The following is a 15,194-nucleotide window of genomic DNA, read 5'->3' on the forward strand; positions in this document are numbered from 1 at the left end:
CTTCATTGTGTGGACGGGTGCAGGTTTACATCGATTTAACGCTGCTAAATTCGACCTAAAGTCCTAGTGTAGACCAGGGCCTAGATTTCAGTAAGGCATTTGATACGGTGCCACATGGGGAATTATTAGTTAAATTGGAAAAGATGCAGATCAATATGAAAATTGAAAGGTGGATAACGAATTGGTTAAAAGAGAGACTACAGCGGGTCATGCTGAAAGGTGAATGGTCAGACTGGAGGGAGGTTACCAGTGGAGTTCCTCAGGGATCGGTTTTGGGACCAATCTTATTTAATCTTTTTATTACTGACCTCGGCACAAAAAGTGGGAGTGTGCTAATAAAGTTTGCAGATGACACAAAGCTGGGAGGTATTGCCAATTTAGAAAAGGACCAGGATATCATACAGGAGGATTTGGATGACCTTGTAAACTGGAGTAATAGTAATAGGATGAAATTTAATAGTGAGAAGTGTAAAGTCATGCATTTAGGGATTAACAACAAGAATTTTAGTTATAAGCTACGGACGCATCAATTAGAAGTAACGGAGGAGGAGAAGGACCTTGGAATATTGGTTGACCACAGGATGACTATGAGCCGCCAATGTGATATGGCCGTGAAAAAAAACTAATGCGGGCTTCGGATGCATCAGGCGAGGTATTTCCAGTAGAGATAAGAAGGTGTTAGTACCGTTATACAAGGCACTGGTGAGACCTCATCTGGAATACTGTGTGTAGTTCTGGGCTCCCATGTTTAAGAAGGATGAATTCAAACTGGAACAAGTACAGAGAAGGGCTACTAGGATGATCCGAGGAATGGAAAACTTGTCTTATGAAAAGAGACTCAAAGAGCTTGGATTGTTTAGCCTAACCAAAAGAAGGTTGAGGGGAGATATGATTGCTCTCTATAAATATATCAGAGGGATAAATACTGGAGAGGGAGAGCAATTATTTAAGCTCAGTACCAATGTGGACACAAAAACAAATGAATATAAACTGGCCATCGGGAAGTTTAGACTTGAAAGTAGATGAAGGTTTCTAACCATCAGAAGAGTGAAGTTCTGGAATAGCCTTCCAAGGGAAGCAGTGGGTGCAAAAGACCTATCTGGCTTCAAAGATTAAACTCGATAAGTTTATGGAGGAGGTGGTATGATGGGATAACATGATTTTGACAATTAACTGATCTTTAACTATTCATGGTAAATAGGCCCAACGGTCTGTGATGGGATGTTAGATGGGGTGGGATCTGAGTTACTACATAGAATTCTTTCCTGAGTATCTGGCTGGTGAATCTTGCCCACATGCTCAGGGTTTAGCTGATCGCCATATTTGGGGTCGGGAAGGAATTTTCCTCCAGGGCAGATTGGAAGAAGCCCTGGGGGGTTTTCTCCTTCCTCTGCAGCATGGGGCACAGGTCACTTGCTGGAGGATTCTCTGCACCTTGAAGTCTTTAAACCATGATTTGAGGACTTCTATAGCTCAGACATAGGTGAGAGGTTTATTGCAGGAGTGGGTGGGTGAGATTCTGTGGCCTGCATTGTGCAGGAGGTCAGACTAGATGATCATAATGGTCCCTTCTGACCTTAATATCTATGAGTAAATATACCCTGAAAAGTCTCAAATACACATTTAGCTCTAATAAAATCCCAAATCCTTTAAAAATAATTTATGTAAAATATCAGTCTCAAAACGTTTCTGTTAGGTATGCTAGCGCAAAAAATAAATAAAATTAAAGTTTCTTAAAATGGGAAATGTCTGGTTTTGCTCTCTCATGTTTCAGACACAAAAATGGATAGAATTATTTTTCTTTGTGGGTAGGGAGGAATTTGCAGAAAGAAAATTTCTCCTAGGCTGGACATTGCTTGCCAAGTTTCTGACCAAGGTGAATATGTTTTATGGATGAATTATTGTTTATTATTAACTTACATAGTGTTGTAAATATACCTGGTATTGTGAAGCAGTAGGTCAGTGCCAAGTAGAAAAAAGGTCCATGCTCTGACTGGATTATGATCTAGAGGCACCATCAATGACAAACTACAAGACAAGGCAGAACATGCATAAATTTGGAAATATCCATTAGAGCTTGATCATAGGATAGTGTCTTTTTAGACACTATAAATAAGGAATTATAATGAAGATACAAGAATAAGCAAAGCAGCGTTTCCAACCAGTGGCCTCCCCTCAATTCCCATCCCTTTTGTTCTTCGTGGTTACTTCTGCTGGCCAACAAATCATCTTCCCGACACAATAAATTTGTTATGGAACATTATCTCAGCTTGAGGAAGGCCAGGATATGGTAAAGGTCATGTATGTATTAACCCACTACATGAGAGTCCCCACCCTTAGTCTAAAATGTAGTCTTAAATTAAATAGAATTGAACTAGCTATCACTGATCTCTCATAAACAGATTCATTTACCTGACACGTTTTTCCAAGATGTGCCTGCAGGCACGTTCTTGTTTGCTGCAAGGTATTATTAAAAGCAGAAAGGCCATGTTGATGAAACATTAAGGTTGCCCAGTTAAAGTCCAAAAAGAAAGGAAATGCAAAAATAAAAAATAAAAAAAGATTTTAGCAGCAAGTTTAATTTAGCTGCATAGTACGTCCAGCCAGATTTTGATGTCCATAACACCCTTGCAATTCCAGAGTAACTTTACTGAAGCCTATGGCATTTGCTCTGAATTTACACCAGTCAGGTTTAGTAGGGTAGCCCCTTTGTCGTATATTTTATGGTAATATTTTGCAACATAAACAGAAATATATTCAAATAACCAGAACACCAGGGACAGAAGATAAATGTATTAAGTGTTTTACATTTAATTTCCTTTGAGTATTTTTTAAAAAAGGAGAAAAAGTTTCCTGTTCTCTAAAACTAGCATTTAAGTTGTACCAATTAGACCTTGAGATTCACACATCAATGATAGGAGTATTGAAGGGTTGGGTAAATTACCATTTTTGCAGCTGTTATTGTTTAGCTGGATATAAAAAGAAAAGGAGGACTTGTGGCACCTTAGAGACTAACCAATTTATTTGAGCATAAGCTTTCGTGAGCTACAGCTCACTTCATAAAAAGTTTTCAGCAAAACGGAGTTAACAAGGCAGCAACATAGCTGTTTACATTGCAACAGCTGGACCTTCCCAGTTAGAGCTGGTTCAATAATGGGAATGATCTGCCATGCAAAATTTTGAAAATGTCAAAATTATTTTTGTTCCAAAAGGAATTTCCCATTGATTTTAATTTTTTTCAAGACACTTAGCAAAAATTCAGCTTTTCAGTTTGTTTATTCCCTTCTCTCCAATTTTTCTTTTTTCCATTTTGCCACTGAAAAGGAGGAAGCACCAACAAATGGTCATTGCAAATTCCCGGCAGCAATTTGCTAGCAGTAGCTCTACTGCTGTCTGAGCCCTTAGCTGAGGCTAGGCACGGGGAATCTGTGGCAGATCTAATATGGTGGCAGGGAGTGACTACACAGTTACCTAAAGGCCTCAGGGAGGCAGTGTTTTTCCAGGGCTGGAGAGCAAGCCCACCTGCACTCACCCAGCAGCAGCAGCTCCTGTCCTGCAGGGCTGGGCCCAAATCCCTGCTTCGGGCATTGTGACATGGTACACAGGGTAGCATGGCCCTGCAGCCTCATGCATCATGTTCCAATGCCACTCGCTCATGACAGAGGAGTGGCCAGGCCATCCCGAGTGGCAGTGTGACCCCATGCACCTCGTCACAAGGCCCAGAGTGGGGAGCCAGGCCCACCTGGTGGGACAAGAGCCACTGCTGCCCAGGGTGAGTGTGGAGCAGGTTTCCTCTCCTGCCCACCACCAAGGACTCATTGCACCCTCTCAGCCCCGCTTGCAAAACCTGGACTCCACCACAGGGGCGATGTTATTACTTATTATGGTACTGCCCAGGGATCAATCAAGATGGGGGGACCCATTGTGTTAGGCACTGTGCAAGCATGGAATAGTACGCCTGGAATAGTACACCCTGCCCCAAAGAGCTTAAAATCTAAACACACAGTGATGTCACAAACAGAGTTACGTTTGGTTCTGACAAAGACATTACCAGGTGCACAGTGAACATGGCAGAAGTGATTTTCCAGTCCCTTATGACTTTGTATGTTATTTACTTCTCCTCAGACCAAAAGAGGAACACACAGTCTAAGGCTTATGTCCTGGCCAAGATTCTCCAAACTTTTCGCTGTAGTCCTACACATTAAATAGCAGTTTGATCATTTTTTCAATAGCATCAGAAAAGTGTGTAAGTTATGAGATGGTACACACAGAAAAGTGTGTACCATCTCATAACTTGGAAAGGACTAAAGACGTTTGTGCTCAAACCCCCCCAAAAGTTTCTAAAAAGGCATTCCCAGAGGGTTTGTACGGAGAAGTGCCTGTATCTGGTTTCAAATGCTAAAACTGAGCTTGACCGTTTTGCAGATTGAGCTGGCCCTTTAAGAGAACCAAGTCACAGCCCCATCTGTGCCACCTCCAGCCTGCTGCCTCTCCAGGGGATGAATTTTTAGGCTGAGGTCAGGGGATATTGGAGAGGCCACAAGATAACTGGGTAAGAAATGGGGCTTCATAGAAGAGAGCCTGCTCAGAAGAAGGCTCCTGCAGGAGACCCAGCATTGGAGAGGACACGGAAAGAGACTCTTCATACCAGCCAGCTTGAAAGGCCTGCTCTAAGGGGCAGAGGGAAGAGTCTTAAGAGGTTTTTGGCCATGCCAGGCAGTTAGAGCTCGGTTTTAGGAAAGAACTGATCAGGGAAGGACTAGTTTTGATCTAACTTGATGATGAACTGCAATATTTTAATAAACCAGACCCAAAGAAAGGGTGTTATCTGACATGGGAACTTATGTGTGGTTATAAAGGGAGCCCAGAAAAGAGAAACTGAGTCTGGGGACAAACCCAAAAATCGGATCTCGTGTACTCTGCTGCATGTTATTTATACTAGGTGGGGAATCAAGCTCCTTAGATTGTAAGCTCTCTAGAGCAGGGATTCTGGGTTGTTCGTTTGTTTGTTTTTGGGGGGCGGGGGGTTGTACCACACCTAACACAATGGAGTCCTGGTCTACACCTAGACTTCCTAGACATTACCGGACTATTAATAATAAAAGCTGGGCCTTACAATGTGCTCAGGGCCTCTGTTATAGGTCAGCCCCCACCTAGGGGTGCCCTCCAGCAGCAAGCTGAGGCATACTAAGTGCACCTGCCTCAATTTCCCCTTTCTTCTCCCCTGAAAGGAGCAGTCTCTCGCTGCCTGCTACAAAGCCCACTTCTGGGCATAATTTATTCATGTACATGAGTGTAGTAATCCTCCCAAAACCTTGTAACAAAACTATTTTCCAATTTCCACAATTAACATAACCACACAGCAGGTTCTTCCCATTGCAGGAAGATCACCAGCAAGTCACCTGGCCACGAATCAGTAACCCATCTTCTCCCAGCCCTTCATTCAGGTCTTCTCCCTGAGATCTCCCTGACCTACACCATTCCACTGCTGCAGGCTCCCTGCCTGAAAGTCCTACCCCAGCTCAGGGGATCCACCAGTTTGCATCTGGGTTCAGCATCACCTAACCAAACTGGATCTTCCCCTTTTCCTAAGGGTCACTGCCTAAGTCTTCTGTTCACCAGGGCCCCCAGCACTGGTCCGTTCTCACCAGCAGCTTTCCTCCAACCTCAGCTCTCTCCCAAGCAACGCCTGCCAGCTATTCCTTGATCCTTCTTTCTCCTCTGGTCATCACCAACCCCAACCCTCCCTTTCTAATTCACCCAGTCTCCTCCTCCCTGGGCCCCAGGTGCTCTCTCATAAGCTGAATTGGGGAGCAACTGACCAGTCACAGGTGCACTGGCCTCTTCCCTCTCAATGGGGCAATGTCACCCTCTGACAGCCTTTTAATATGGGCTGAGAGCCCCCAGTGCTCACTGAAGTCCATGGCAGCTGAAGCCACTCAGCACCAACCAGGAGCTGCTGAACATTTCACCTTATCTAATTCACCCCATGCAGAGCACAGAGGCAAGGCCTGGATGGAGGTGAATTTCACCCAGACAGGTAGACCCTCAGCTACTGTACACTGGCATAGCTCTCGCAAAAATCAATAGAGCTACACAGGTTTCCACGAACTGACAATCCTATGGATTATGGGCCCATTTAGGTCAATGCCAAAACTCATTGGTTGAAGTAGGCTTTGGTGGTAGAAGAGTCAATACATGTGTCTCCAAAAAGAGATTTCCACCAATCAAGTGAAATGCTCACATATGGAAATACAGGGAGCATTATGCAATTTTTGTTGTCACTGCCATTTTGTTGTGCATTATTTTGTTCGTTTGGGGGTGGGTGGTTGGGGGGGCGAGGAGGGGACTTCCCCCTTATAAAACAGATTTTTAATCCAGAAATTACAAATCTTGGCACATAATAGCAAAAAAGCTCTGAACACTTTTGTCCTTTGAACAGGAAAAATATAGCTAGTGACATGGATAATATCCACTGAGGTAGTTCATCTCATGGTGTTTTATTGATGCATATTGACTCCCCCCCAACCTCCCCAAAATTCCCTGCTTGTTCCTGATTTGCCAATTGCTATCCAACATCTTCAAAAAAGCTGCTAATGATTTGACACAAAATAACCTTACTGCTGCACCCTCCCCATCCTTTTCTGTATATATTCCCCCTTCCCCAAACTCTTGCTTGTTCATTCGACTTCATTTTTCTAAATGCTGCTGTCAGACGTTATCATTAATTATTAGTTATTAATTTTATTTGTAACCCACTGGTGAATGTGTGCGACAGGTCTCCTGGCATGCCCGGTCTGTGGAGGATGAGGGTTTACTACAATGCCAGCTAAAGCAGGTTGGTTCCTTAGCTCAGGCTCTGGTATCTTATGTTTATCTCTGGAAGACCATAGTTCAGTCCTTGCTATCAGCAATTGCATATTTATTTAGATATATATAAAAAACACTCTCTCCTTGTGCGCACACCCAATCTAATAAAAAACATGTGCAAGGTTGCCTGTTTAAGTGGAAAAAGCAAAGAGAGGCCTGTCTACTGTAACAGCCCCCTCCTTGGGTGATCAGCAGGGTCAAGCCAAGTACCTTCACCACCAAAGTATAGATCCTGACCACTTCAGCTAAAGGGATAACACCATTAGTAGCATTCTGTTACCTTCTAGCAGGCCAATCATTAGAGGGGAATGCTGGAGCAGAGTTTGCCGGTGTGTCACACAGGCACCTGAGAAAAGGACTGGTCCCTACACTGTATCCCAAAGGCCAATCAACTCTGAGTCTCTCTGGATAAATTCCAGAGGTAAGGGCCTTTCTCTGGTAAGGGCCCCTCTCAGTTAATATTCTTAACTTTAGATACAGAAATGATACATGCATACAAATTGGATAATCACATTCAGTAAATTATAACCTTTCCAATGATACCTTACAAGTCCCATCTTGCATAAAATATATCTCAGTTGTCATACCCATATCATAAGCATATTTCCATAAAGAATATGGGGTATACTTGGCACACTTACCGTTATTCCCCCACTCCATGGCCCTGCTACCAGACATCATGTTTCAGTGGCCTTTTATGGACCCAACATTTTGTGAGTACTGTACAGCTGTTCTCATGAGATTGCATCTGGCATGAAACTGGAATCTGTGAGACGTAGGCCCCAAACTTAACAGAGCGGAGCACGGCTGGCCTTATGGGTGGGCAACATGAGTGAAGGCCCAGGGTGCTGTGGTCAAGGAGGGGCACTGTGGTCAAGAGGCAATGAGTGGGGCAGGCCTGTGGAAGGGAACTCAGGGAATGGAGGGGAGGCAGCAGGGCCCAGAGGAGATGGGGAGAAGGATGGGGATGCAGCAAGTCCAGGAGAGAAGCCAGGGAGGCAGCAGGGAGCTGGGGGATGGAGGGTTGGGGGTGAGGGGGGGGAGAAGAGGAGCATGCGTAGGGGAGGCAGCAGTGGCCAGGGGCACCAAAATACAAGTTCATCCAGGGTGCCATTTTCCCTAAGGCCAGCACTGAAACAGAGAACTGCAGCAGTATATTCCCCCAAATTTAGGAGTGTTTGGGATATGGAGTTTTGGTTCTGACTTATCTCCAGTACTTTGGAGAGGTGAAAGAAGGAGAAGGAGGGCCAAAGTGATTAATGTTGCCAAACAGCACCACCTATGTGGATCTAAAGGAAGACATGCAATCTGGCATAAAAGCCCAGTAAATCAGAGGTAAACAAAAAGATCTGGGTAAGAAAGGTGTTTATGGCTTGCTGTCCTTAATAGTAAACCATTCTATGGTGATTTTGAAAAAGGAAATGTCTCAGTGCATGAAGCCAACTACTGAAATCTTTTAAAGGTGTGGCTCTCTCATATCTCTGCTTTTAGAGAGCGGTTTCTCCTTTTTATTCTCATTTTCACTCTCCGTCTATCTTCATTAGTCTGCTGGCACTTGGCTAGGATTAGTGAGCTAGTTTCCATGGTTTCTTATTTTCACTTTATATCTTTCTTTGCTTAACTCATTAAATTGCTCACTACTTCACTACATTTTACAGGAGACATATTTATTGTATTAGTTACACAATGGCCAGATTAGTAAATGATAGGCAGTTTGCGATTTGAAAGAGCATATTCCAACAGCAGAAAAGAAATGCAAGAGATAGATATTATCTACTAATTGTAGCATAGCCAGGCTAGCTAGTGATTGCTAAATGTTTACCCTTGATGGTTATAATTAAATACAGTAGCATATTTCTAATGGACAGACACCCCAGTTGTCCACAGTGTGGTAGGTCTGGGTGGGGGGGATGGGAGATCAGGGACTGCACACTTTATTCTCTACTCTGCAAATAAGTGGGGCAGGAAGTGGCTATGGGTAGGGAGGGGCAAAGCTGTTGAATTGTGTGACGGAGTCTTGCCAGAGTAAAAACTGACTGTGAACTTCAGAATTTGGCTCCAATTTTTGCAAGCAAGATCCAGTTTAATTCATATAAGAATTGCTTCATTTGGCAGATAATCCTGGGCCCGATACTGCCACCCTCATTCTAGCTTAATTCAATGGAAGTTTTGCCTGAGTATGAACTATAGCATAATGTTTGCTCTTGTACCTAAGCAGATTTATTCTTCTGCTTCATTAAAAAAAAACTATACTTATCTGTTCTGGTAAGTCATTCGGTGATCGAGTGTATCTGTTAGCAGAATCCGTGCTGAAATTGGTTTTCAGTCCCAATTTCTAGTTTTTATAGTTGGCCTCAGCATTCTTTGGTGTGTTTTATTTGTTTGCATAGCTATCTGAAGCACTTGCTAAGCTAGCATGCCACCACCAGCAAATCTCATGTGTTCCTTGCACAAAGATGTACCAACAGCAGCACAGACAGGCTTGCCACCTCGTGAACTGATGTAGCACTTGCCCAGACTACAACCTGTATACTTTGCACCTCTGAAATGATTCCAAGCTGCTGGATATTTGCTGCGCCTTCTCTCAAGCTGAAATTCACGTTGCCCCTCTAGTCTAGTCACAGAGAGTGTGGTGAAGTATTTTTACCATGAACCTCTCTCTTTTGATCTTTTCCACTGTTAAATATAACATAGTTGATTCAATTACATTGATGTTTCTCAGACGCTGAAAGTAATCATCCACGCTCTGCCTCTTTAGTTCTACAGAGCTCCAAGACACAGAGTTCTTTCAAGTGAATTAAGATCTTTCTCACAGTTAGTGAGTAGTATATACAGGGGTTTATTCCATTCATTCATCTTCTCCAGTAGTTCATTTATCACTTGGAGGTAATCTACTGTGGAGAATTCTGATCAAAAGGATGCCTGATTTCTTGGTTGGTTAAAAATAAATAAATAAATAAATAAACTAGTCTTGCAAAAAGTATTGACTCAGTACCTTGGCTGAACTTTGTAGACTGCAGACCAAAGATTAGAAGAATTGTAGGTTTCTTTTGTTGCCCAATTTATTTGTAAATGTGAGGAGTATAGAACCACTTGTCTAAAATCCACTTTTCCCCCCCAACGTATGCTGTGAATATGGCTTTCATTCTAGCTAACCAAGAAGGAGTTGGTGGAGAGTTCCTGTCCTTTTTAAGGTGATCTTCTCCATTGCTTGCTCTGCCACTCTACTTTGTATTGTCCATTAAAAAAAAGCGTCTGTCTTTGTTCTTCATGACGTAGTACAAGTTGGTGCATTTTAAGTTCTTCAGTAGAGTTTTTCTGGACTTTATCGTCTATTGCTGCTGATAAAAGTCTTTTGGTCTCTGCAGGATATCAGTTCTGTCTTTGGTTGCTGTTCTATCATTGTTCTTGGTAGAAAACAGTTCCATCTTTTGTCACCTCAAATCAGACTGTTTCCTGATATTTTTAAATCTTCTGTATCCACCAAAGATTGCTCTGGATTACAAGAAGATCTTATTTTCCAATATCTTATGGTTCTTGCCAAATTTAATCAATTCTTTTGAAATATTCCTTCCTGTGCAGCAACAACAAACTTCGCTCTGAAAAATTCAAAAACATATGAAGCTCACAGAAGCAGGACAGGAAAGAACAAGACATTGCGATGGTTGGAAAGCCCCTAGATTTGATGTATTTAGTTCTTATATCTGTTTGCAAAAGCCATATGCTGCAATTCTTAATATGTACCTTTAAAAAAATGCTTTTTTTCTATTAAAATTCTTCATGTCCACTTCTAGTCTGACTGAAAGGTGCTGGATTGGCAGCCCTAAAAAAAGTCCTATATTTAGGGCATGGCTACACAATAGAGAATTTACAATGGCACAGCTGTACCAATGTAAGCTCTCTAATGTAGCCGCTCTAAGCTGCTGGAAGAGAGCTCTCCTGTTGGCTTAACTACTCCAGCCCCTGCGAGCAGCAGCAGCTATGTTGGAGGGAGAGCTTCCTGTAAGTATGGCCTACATTCTTAGGTGCATATATTTACATTTAGCCATATTGAAATGCATATTGTTTGCTTGCACCCAGTTTACCAAGTGAACCAGACCATTTTGCATCAGGGACCTGTCCTCTTCATTATTTATTACTCCCCTAATTTGTGTCATCTGCAAGCGTTATCAGTGATGATTTTATGTTTTCTTCCAGGTCATTGATACAGATGTTAAATAGTGTAGGGCCAAGAGCCAATCCTTGTAAGACCCCGTTGGGAAATCATCAAGCAGATCTGTTTCCCTATTTACAGTTGCATCTTGAGACCTATCAGTTAGTCAGTTTTATCCATTTAATGAGAGCCTTGTTAATTTTATATTGCTCTAGTTTTTTAATCAAAATGTCATGTAGTACCAAGTCAAACACCTTACAGACATCTAAGGATATCACATCAACCCTTTTACCTTTATCAACCAAAACTTTAATCTCAGCAAAAAAAGATAAGTTAGTTTGACAAGATTTATTTTCCAGAAACCCATAGGTACTGGAACTAGAGGTGCAGGGGGTTCTGCAGCACCCCCAGGTTTTGTGCGGGGTCCTGGCCACCGGCCCCAGATTAGAATTATTAGGTCACAGGAACTAGATAGTTAGTAGGTAAATCATAGATCATCTCCCATCGTTTCTTACCAAAACCAACATGGTCATCCAGAATGGTAATTATATGTTTACACTTTGACGTACTTGCATTAAAAATAGCTTTACTCAAATTTCTGGTGAATTGGATGTCACTTGTTTATAGCAATAAAATTTACAATTAAAAGAATGCAGACTACCAATTCCTTTGGGCGAGATTCAAATTATTGTTTTAGAGTATAATGGGTCCAGATGCCACTACCAGTCTTGTGAGAAGAACTGGATAAAATTTTCTGTCAATACTGGTTTAGATGAAAAACTAGTTTTTCACAAAAACATTTCTCTGCTTTTGTCAAAAACAATGTCCAAAAAAAGGAAATTTTTAGTTTTAAGCCAAAAATCAAAATATTTCAGTTGAAAACAAAAATATTTTCAAATTCTAAAATGCCATAATGGTACCTCGTGATCCCATTCTCCTGTACTGACCAGAGTCCCCAGCCACTTAATCTCCCAAGATGCACGTCAGCCAGGAGTGCCATACTGTGCCTCTCCTCACCAAGAAGGGAGATGGTGTATCAATAAAGACGTAATTCTGCCAGGGAGCCCAGCCTAGAGAGGATAATGAGAGCATAACGCACCAAAACACTTCCCAGGAGACACCATGCTGATATTTCAGAATCAAAATATTTCATTATGCAGACAAAATATTTTAGATTTTAATTTTTCAATGAAAACTCAAATTTCCATTAAAATATTTTCTGATCAGCTTTACCTGCGAGCCATGCAGTTCCTGCATTAAAACATTCACCGCAATCAGTAAAAGAAAAATAAATAAATAAATGTATTCAAAATCTCATTAACCCACACTTTGCTGAACCACCACTGTAAACAAAAAGTTGATGGTTTCTTCCCACTCTGAGCAAACATTTAATAGGTCCTTATTTTCATTAAATATATTATGGTACATTTATAAGCAAAAACTATACTATATTATCAGAAAAAATTAAATACATTAATTATGTGCTTCCATTACCTCTGTCACCAAAGTGCCTGAGCAAACAATTTTGCAGCAGCGTATTAGATAATGCAGTATTATTACCGCCATTTTACAGATCTGAGGCGCAAAGAGTTTAAGTGACTTGACCTGGATCACACAGGAGGTCTGATGCAAAGCTGGGAATTAAACATAAATCTGCTGTGCCCTACTCCAGTGACTTCACTACAAGACCATCTGCTTCTCTTTATATTGTCCTTGCATTCTTATGAGGTTTGTTTCACATAAGACTCTGCCCTACACGGTGCTTAGCTATCTAGCAAAGCACTTAAGCACATGCTTAACTTTCAGTGCTTTTCTGAATTAGAGCCAGAGTGCTCAGCACATTATAATACAGTTAGGGAGAGACTATCACACAGCTATGCTGTATAGCATTTTACTCCACAGGTAGTCCTATTAGTTTCAATCAAACGACTCAAGTAGTAAGGTACTATTCAATGAGTAAGGGTATCGGAAATTGGTCCTCATTCATTAATCAGAATATTCGTTAATCCGCGGTGCATCTCCCTGGCTTTAATACAAATGAAAGAGGTTCTACGGCAGTTGGTGGGGTTTTTGTTTTTTGTCCTTTTGCATTTTTTAAGAATTATTTATTATGGTAGAGAAATCAGAAAAAAAAAACTACTGGGTCTAAATAATTTGAGTTTCAGTTATTATTTAAAACCCCCATACTATAATAGGAATAGAATGCTAGAGTCCTATGGTGGTTTCGTGATTACCTTAAATCTAGAAGTGAAGAAAACATATGACAAAGCTCTAATATCTTGCCGTGTTCACTGGGCTCGTGTTATTACAGACTAACTACATGCCCTGTCGTGTCTTATTTCTTAAATAAAAGCACTGATACTAATGTCCTAACCTTTTTAGCCTAAAGAACATTTTCTTTGTTTCATTGTAATGCTCCAAATTGTGTGTAATTATCCCAGTTCACTTTGAAAGACTTACCAAGGGATGAATAGGAATAATTAGCATAACAACAGAAACATTAACCCTTGGAAAAGCAAAAGGGTGGGATTGCAAGCACCTGTTTGTAGTTTATATAAGATAAGCTTATTGAGTTCTTTGTTTAGCAATGAAACAGCAGTAGCAGGGGGTTGCTGATACTTTACACAGCATTCTGCTGTGATACATCAAAGCAAAGCATCTGTACCTAATTAGATAAAACAACTGCCAGAAAAACAGCCACTCAGGAGCCACCAAACTTCTTCCAAAATGCACCACAGCCAAGTGAATTACACAGATGTGTCCCAGGGAAAAGCCTCAATGAATTAATTTGTTTTGAGTGTTTATTCAAAAGGGCTTCGTCTGTTTAAAGAGACACTGTATGAATGGATATAGTTTTAAGAATTATTTTAAATGTCATTGACAATAGTTATCTGGATTCTTTGGTCATCCTCCCTCCAGTTCGGGCTACCAAAAAACTCCGGTAGTGGGCCATAAATAGAGCCAGTTGGAAATTTTTCATCAAAATGTTTTTTCCATTAAAAAAACGTCATTTTTGTCACTCAACATGGTTTTTTCCCCAAAATGTTTAGTTTTTGATGAAAAAAACATTTTAATGAAAAGCTAATAATTTAGGAAAATGTTGATTTTTGACAACATTTTATTCTGAAAAAAACAAATCATTTCAATAATGTCAAAACATCCTTTCTTAACATTTTTGGAATGGAATGTTTCAGTTTTTCATTTTGAAACGACTTCTCAGAATGATTAATTTTAACATAAAAACACTTCTAAAAAGCTTTAAACGGTGAATTCTGAACAAATTCAACCTACCCAGAATGAAGTGTGGGGGTAATTTTGTTTCGTGGGATATTTTGACATTTCTTTGTTTCTGTTCCATTTTGGAATGGAAAAAAAAAAACTTTCAGAATCATGGGATTTCCCACAAACTGGACAATATAATTCCCACCCGGCTCTAGCTATAAGAAACAAAAAGCAAAACTGGCCAATCTAGCTTTGCTTTCTAAGTGGATGGAAATGCACACAGGAAGCGAACAGCAAAAGTGTTTGAAAGCCTATTTGGTTTTTTAAAAAATAGTTTCTGTTTGGATAAACTAAAGTGTCTGACACCATTTCTGGGCAAGGTCTGCAGGGATCAAGAAAAGGACATGTGCATCTTCCGATCTTCAGCCCACCTCAGTCTCTCCCAACATGGACTTTGCGGATAGGTGAGGAGGGTACCGTGGCAGTTGCTTAGCCACTTTCCTCAATTTCACTCTGCTTTTCTCAGAGGGAGGGCTACTGGATAGAGCCCTGGACTGGGACTTAGGAGACCGGGAGTCTCTTCTTGTCTCTGCCACTGACCTGCTAGGTGACCTTGGGCAAGTCACTTCACCTCTCTGTGCCTTAATTTTTCCATCTCTAAAATGGGGATAATGATAAACCACTTTAGAAAAAAGAGCGACTTACTGGGGTAAGTGCTGTATAAGAGCTAGGTATTAATAGTAACGTGGAGAAGGGACCCTCATACACAAATCTCCTGGGCATGATCCAGTCCAATGGGGTTGCACCAGTGTATCTGAGAATAACAGTTAGCCCATGACTTTTACACTGACTGACAGGACCAAACTGTATCCTCACTTACACCAGAGCAACCCCAGTGGTAGCCAATGCAGCTGCACAGGTATAACTGAGCAGAATTTAACTCTAAAGA

This window comes from Caretta caretta, chromosome 4 (assembly GCF_965140235.1).
Source record: "Caretta caretta isolate rCarCar2 chromosome 4, rCarCar1.hap1, whole genome shotgun sequence".
NCBI classification, from domain to species: Eukaryota; Metazoa; Chordata; order Testudines; family Cheloniidae; genus Caretta; species Caretta caretta.